The sequence below is a fragment of the Antennarius striatus genome, chromosome 8 (genome assembly GCF_040054535.1).
Source record: "Antennarius striatus isolate MH-2024 chromosome 8, ASM4005453v1, whole genome shotgun sequence".
In the NCBI taxonomy this organism is placed as follows: Eukaryota; Metazoa; Chordata; class Actinopteri; order Lophiiformes; family Antennariidae; genus Antennarius; species Antennarius striatus.
In genome coordinates, this window is record NC_090783.1 from 16,414,186 (window position 1) to 16,421,665 (window position 7,480).

At 41.7% G+C, this 7,480-nt stretch overlaps 1 long non-coding RNA gene across 1 annotated transcript; it reads right to left on the bottom strand.

Annotated features, from left to right (window-relative positions):
- Nucleotides 1-1,013: 1,013 nt before the first annotated feature.
- Nucleotides 1,014-2,846, bottom strand: LOC137600784 (uncharacterized). The gene is made up of 3 exons (XR_011036982.1): nt 2,735-2,846; nt 1,945-2,261; nt 1,014-1,602 (listed from the first exon to the last, which is right to left on the bottom strand). It is a non-coding gene; the product is annotated as an uncharacterized lncRNA (long non-coding RNA).
- Between the last annotated feature and the right edge of the window lie 4,634 nt (nt 2,847-7,480).

A 7,480-nucleotide genomic window follows, 5' to 3' on the forward strand; every position in this document is an offset into this window, starting at 1 on the left:
TCTCCTTTGTTTCGCGTTTGCCTATTGTGTGTGTGCACGCTCCAACACATGTGTGCATGCTGGCCTACAGTATAAAACTAAAACGCACGTAAGTTGGTTCATATTTTCTTATTGTTTGTTAGCCTGAATGAAGTCATGTTATGCTAGGCTATGTAGGGAAGTTGCCTCTGTTTCGCGTTTGTGTATTGTGTGTGTGCGTGCACGCCCGATCATGTGTGTGCGTGCTGGACCTACAGTATGTACAACATACATAAGTTGGTCTCATATTTTCTTATTGTTAGCATGAAGTCATGCTATGCTAGGCTATGTAGGGAGGTCTTTGTTTCGAGTTCGCGTCTTGTATGTGCGCTTACGCTCCCACACATGTGTGCGTGCTGGACCTACAGTATAAAGCTAAAACGCAAGTAAGTTGGTCTCATATTTTCTTTCCTATTATCTGTCAGCATAAATAAAGTCAGCTTATGCCAGGCTACGTAGGGAGTTGTGCTTTGTTTCGTACTGTGCGCACGTGTTAGTCGATTGTTTGTTGGTTGTCATAGCGACAAGGCACACAAGTCTGTCCTCCTTATCCAAAATCAGAACATTGGTGTCCTGAAATTAGTTTCCCTCTTCCTTGTGCATCCATTCAGCCTACAGCTTCAAGGGACGTGCCATGCCAAACTGACCCAGTGGACACTCATACTGTTGGTACACAGCTGTCCTTCAGGAATTTTCATTCCCACTATAGACGTAAAGGTATGTACAAGTCATATTCCATACAATATGTTTTAATAAAATTGGTTAAATACACTAATTTTCTAAATATTGTCTACAGGTTTAAGTGAGTGCACGTGTTGATAGTTCAGTAAAAAATAATAGTGTTGTGTATTAGAATTTTCCAGCAAGACAGTAGGTGAAGTGAAGACTTTAGTATAAAAAAATTTGAGACAGATTCGTGTATGTCATATATTGTTTTGGCTCCTTATTTCGTTACGTTTGGTGTACCCCTCTACAAGATCCACTTTCCAAAGGCTTTTGAAGGGACAATGCAGAGTCAAACCTCACAAGACAGAGCCAACATTCTGTTAGTGTTGCAATATTTTAATATTTCAAACAAACATGTTTTGAAATTCTGTTGGTAATTGTTCGCAACAAAACACAGTAAAAAGTAACCATACAAATAAATAAATAAATTAGTAGCAAGTACCAGGATGTATTTTGAACACAAGTTTTCTAAACAGAGAGATGAATCAAACAATATCAATAACAGTAAAGATATATCTTTGTGTTTTATTGAACAGGTTTTGTAGCTGACATGTTGGACCTCATATGTGACAAAGTCTTGGTGGACCCCATGCCATACACAAATGAGATGTTGTCCATTCCTCTCCCAGAGAATCTGTCTGTCCAGTATGAGCGTCCGGACAAGGAGGAGGTCATTGCCAGCTACATGACCAGGTTCAACCAAGACTCGGTCTAAATCCAGAGTAGTGGCTTTCGTCTTCAGGAAATTCCTGGCGTATGTGAAGGACCACACAGGCTGGGATGACAGCCCGGATTCTGCATCCTAAGTAGCCCCAGCACCAGCCAACAAAGGTGTGATAGGCCAGATGTCTGCACCATCTACAGAAAAAGGACACAAAATTATTTATTTCACGTTTTCAATCCCAAGTATTACAACTGTTGTTGATTTCTTGACAGGATGGCTCTGTGTTCTCATTATTATTGGATGTATTGTTTTATGTAAATAAATTCTTGTATATGTCAACAGAAATGGATTGTGAATACCAAAAAATGTTCAACATGTCTATTAATAAGATAAAAATCAAGGTGTCGCAAATACAATATATTAGACTTTGTTGTACCTATATATGTCATGTTACTGCATTAATGAAGGAATGCCTAATGAAGCAAAATAAGACATAACTAGTTTTTTATTCCGACATTTTTCAAAGAACGACTTACCGATGTATTGGTCTCAGACGTGAAGGGCCATACTCGGCCCTCAGTACGTGACCGGCCGTTTGTAGGGTGTACACGTTTAGGCACACAGGCTGGAACCCAGGATGTTGAGTCATGCACGGAACCTCATCAACCTGCAGACGGCTCCTAACCTACAGTGAAAAACATGGTAAAGGTCATTTGAATTTACAATTGTAAAAGTAGCCGAATACTGTAGAGACATAACTTTGTGGTTTAGCTGTGAGCTTGCTACTTGTATCTCCAAACAGCAGATGTTTTCAGCTTCTGTTGGCACACATTCACAGTGTCCACAGGAACACCTGTACAACAGGTGACGACACCTCAAAATAGAGTAGATAAAGGCATCACTGCAATATGGTTACATCATTTCACCATTAACCTGGTGTGATGGTGGCAGGTGTTAGCTTCGTGTGTCTTGTCACAGAGAACTGCCTCAAATATTTAGCAGCTTAGTAACGGGTTAAATCAATGTGATGGAAAAATAAAGTCACTTAGCCGTGAGCAGAAGCTAGCATTAGCCACATGGTAATAACTATCAGAACCGTCATCGGACTTTACTGTCACTTATAGAAATACAGCAACATTTTAGCAGTCAACACATCTGTACATATACAAAATACATAATAAGACAGATATGACATTATTACTGTGCGATAAGAGGCGGGAGTAGAACAAAAAGTAGCTACCAGACGATGCTAACGTCCTGTGATGACGTAGGTTACACAACAAAACACAACAAGGAACCAACTAAGTAACGTTCACACGTACTAACCATTCAGAAACGTCCTGCAGCCGCACAGTCGGTGTTTCTTTAGGAGCTTCTGGGTCCGACTTAGGGTCATAAATGTACGGCGACACGATGGGACCTCCAAACGCCATAATGATAACATACGTAATGCCGGTCAGTGTCCCGTTAGCCTAACGTTCTACTTCAGAGGGGCGTGGCCCAGGTGAAGGAGGCGTGGACCAGCAGAGCTCATTAACATACTGCAGCCGGAGGCCTGAAACGAAGCGTTTTGTGAGTAGCGCAGATGAGCGATTTCGAAAAGCTGATATTTAGGACCACAGATCACTTTAGGTCAAAATGTTGGGAATACAGTCTAGTTGGACATCTGGCAGCTGAATGACATTAAGTTAAAAATACATAATATGGGACCTTTAAAATGACATTTGAGCTGAAGTTTTTAAAATCCGAACCTTAAGTACAACTGCATGTTAAATCTGGAGGACTCGATGAATCTCAATGAATGAACAGAGGAGGCTGAATGGATTTTCTACTGCAGTGTGACCTCGTTCCTCGCGGTTGATGGGTTCCAGGAACCACACGCGATTAACGAATTTTGCGATAGATTGACAAACTATTTATCTTATTATTTACGGTAATTTAAACATTTATGACCCTCCCCATACTGATATTAAATCACCTTCTATCTGTTTTATCTTTTCCCATATTCTTATTGACTGTTTAAAGCATTTTTGTGTCTCACGGAAGTTCAAGACTCACGAAACGTAGCGCACTTCTGGATGCCTTCAGCAAATAGAATGTGGTTATGGTATCACATGACTGCTGACCAAAAATCAACGATGAGGTGAAGTCGCAAGCGTTGATGTGCGAAGGCACGAGGGCGCATTGTATTATAAAAGAAGAATCTAAAAAGTACTTCTTATCTTATTTACCATAAGACTACTAAATGTAAGAGGAACTGTACCTGTATCCTGGGCTTAATGGTGCTAATGATGATGTCATTGGTTTAAGAAATTCCGTACTGGTATTTTTCCGTCATGCCAGAACGCCAATGAGCCAGAGCCGACGAGCAGAACAGTTCTGTGGACTTCTCCTGAGCCACCATGTGCGTCATGTCAGCCCGGATAAATGAAGTGAAATTAAATGTCAGTTCAGGCTAATTATCAGGCTACCTCTGATTTGTATGATGTTCAGTTTACTTACTTACTTGTGTCGCGTGGCACTAAATCAATTCGCTATTTCTCAGCAGTGCAATTATAAACCACTGCTCTGCTGCGTAAAATGAAAATCCAACTAAAGTATTTCGAGCCCAGTTCAATCGAAGACATGAGTTTGCAACGTAGTTCATGTTCAAGTGACTCCTGCTTCAAGTAACAAGAATCTGTAAAAGTTTTTTGTACATACATGTTTTAATCAGGCGATCACGAAGGATCACGTTCCCTCTGCTGATGGTGGGATAAAGTTTTCCTAAAAGTTTCCACTTTTGAGTGTTCACAGTGATAGTTTTTTTTTGGTTTTTTTTATCAAAACACATCGAAAGAAATCATAAAAATAGAAGCTTGACAGGCACTGGGAGCGATTTTGCTTGAGGAAAGTCCCTTTGTTTACTGTGATGTCGATCATCCCTCGGTTCGGATGGAGCGTGTAATGCGTCAAAGCAGCTGGCAGCTCTGCTAAAAGGCGACAGGATATCCGTCATAAAAAAATGATCGCGTTTCATCGCTCACCGAGACACTCAAAGTCGGCTTCCTTCCTTCTCACAGATTACACATTCGATCCACTTCGGATCTCTCTATTTGTCATGTGTGAATCATTGTGTTTCCGACTTGGTGATGCGGTTGATAAACGTCAAAGATGGTGAACGCTCAGATTCACCTTGGCGAAGCACTGAAACGGGCCTGACATGACTGAAGCCTCACCTCTTCATGGTGATGATGGGTCACGTCAGGAGCAAAACGCCAATGGGTTCCTGAGCCTCTGCCAGCACAGCAGCAAGTGAGAGTTTGAGGGATGTGGTGAGGTGGCATTCTACTCATCACACACAACGACAGCTCTGGTGGATTGGACTCATCTCTTCTATTTTCCCAGGTATAACTCATTCTGTCCAAAAAGTCCCTGCGCCGCATCAACAGCACCTACGAGTGTCATTTCGCTGCGCTATTGAGTTGTTTTTGTTCCCTTATTTTAGTGGAAATGAACTCTGTTTATATTTGAGTGCAGTGCTTTTAGCTCAAGCTGCATGATGAATGTGTCAAATGAAGTGTGTTACACAAGATCCTTGGGCATGGGAGAAGTGCGTTGCATTCCCTGTGTTTTTGCGTCTGCAACAGCGAGAGTTAATGGTGTCTGTGTTTTCACATACCGCATTCACTGTATGTGCTCACACTGATGTGCATTAGCGGGCAAGCAATAGGGATCCAAACTGCTTTAACAGAGGTGAGAGTATTGAAAGTTGGGTTGCCACAGCAACTGTGACGGAAGCTATAAATCACATTAATGGTGCCTCTCATTGTGTCTCCATCTTGATCAAATTCAGTTGCTGATAAAAAAATGATGGGCCCCTGCCTGAAGTGGAGCCTAAGCTGTCAGAGAAAATTGAATAATACCAGTAAGTCGCAGTGATAAGTTTGTGGTTCCATGTTCGTTTCTGTCAACGCCAAAACATGTGTTTCTTTAGAGCTAACCTGTGTTAAAGGGGGGCCTGGAACAGCGGTAGAGAGTAGTTGTGTGATAAAAACTATTTTAGTAATCGATCAATATCTTGATTATCCCGATAATGAATCGATTAATCAAATGTGAAATATTGACTCTTTTTTAGCTGTGATTTGGTTTCTAACAACTCCGTGCAGGAATACCTGAGTCTCGTTATGGAATGCTCCAGTATGGTTGTAAGAGAGTTGATAGTTTTATTTGTCTGCTCCTTTGTGTCAGACGGTTTGCAGCATGATATAATGTAGTGTAAGAAAGTCTGTTCTCCGAAGGCTGAGAGCGTGTAGACTGGAAAAAACAGAAATAAATCAATGAGGAGTGAAAGAATGATTCAACACGTGTATTCAGCACCTCTCACATTAGACAACGTCATTTCTGCACTGCAGCTTTAAAAAAACATCGAATGAAGACACTGGTGACAACGACCATGGATGCAGACAAAGAGGCATTGTTAAAACCGTGTCTTTAAACAGTGTAACAGTGAGGTTCCAGGTATTCACACAACATAACCTGCATGCTGCCACAGCTAAAACATCATTCACTGAATTTCTAGTTAATTTATCTGGACTTAATCTGCAGAATGATCAGTAAGGTAAATATACTGTATTTTATCTATATCACATTCATGGTGCAGTAATAGCTAAACCCCCCTTTCAGATCAATAGAGTTCATTTTATCTTTCCCCTTTACCTCCAGCAGTAACTGTTTCTTCCACACAAGCCTCCTAGCTGCGCCAATCAACAGCAAATACGCAACGTTTACCTGGAATGTGTTGCTCAGTAATTCCAGTCAAAGCTGCTGTGCTTTGTATCAAATCAGGATCCCACGGAGCTCTCCAAACGCTGCAGCACATTTTTCATGTTTGCACCGCACCGAGCAGTAATCCAAGTCACAAGTCATGCAGTTTATTTTTTATCTTTGTTCTCCTGCCTCACCCTTGAATGTCTACTTTTGTTTCGTCCAATTATATGGAGAATTGCAACTCTGCAAATGACTGATTCTGTTTGACTGAATGGAGTTAAGAGAGAAAATAACCCCCCTAAAGTGGAATAAGGAACATTTTCTGTAAAGTGTCCATTCAGACCTCCATTTTCACCAGTTTTAGATGCACACTCCCCGGTTGATGTTCGCACTCATGCATGGAAGAGCACACACACACACACACACACACACACACACACACACACACACACACACACACACCTCCACACACACACACACACACACACACAGACACACACACACACACACACACACACACACACACACACACACAAAGCTACTCTGCACTGTGACCTCCCTCTGACATGAAGGGGGCAGCAGCATTGAGGCGTGGTCGGGGGGGTTGCAAGGCATGAATCAAGATCACCATAAACAGAATTAAAAGGAATAAATACTTAGCTATCATAGAGGCCAAGTGATTTATTCCACACATTCACAGCCTCGGCTGAACAACGGCCCCAAAGAAATCAATATGTAATTATAGACATCCTACCCTGGGCCGTTCCTCTCCCAGCATCCACCTCCCTCCACCTGCCTCGCACCAACACCACCACCCTCAAAACAAATGTCAGAACAGCACTGGGCGGGTGACTGTTTCTCGTTGTCATCAGAGCGTGATGTCATCGATAAGAGAAGGAGCGAAAGTGTCAGGAAGCTGAAGAAGCAGCAGCGGATAAACGTGAATTTAATTGAGACGGTTTTTAACAAGTGTGTTCTCGAGTAAAATCGGGTAAAATTAGAAACGAGTTTAGAATTTAGATCAGGATTTTGTTCTTTTCTGATAAAAATTGGGGAATTCAAAAATATCTTACTCCCCCACTTAAATACATGTGTGAGTCTAGTCATGCATGCACTTTAAATTTGTGATTATCTAATAAAGAAAAATGAAATATAAACGAGTATTTGGACAACCTTGTTTGATTTCTCATGTGTGTGTTTGGTTGAGCGACTTTGTCTCCCCATTCATGCCGTCATGGAGACACACCTTGGTGTGCGCCGTTGGCCCTGACACATTGATGAACAGCTGCACATGTCCCAACTCTGCTCATCTGTCTGTACTCA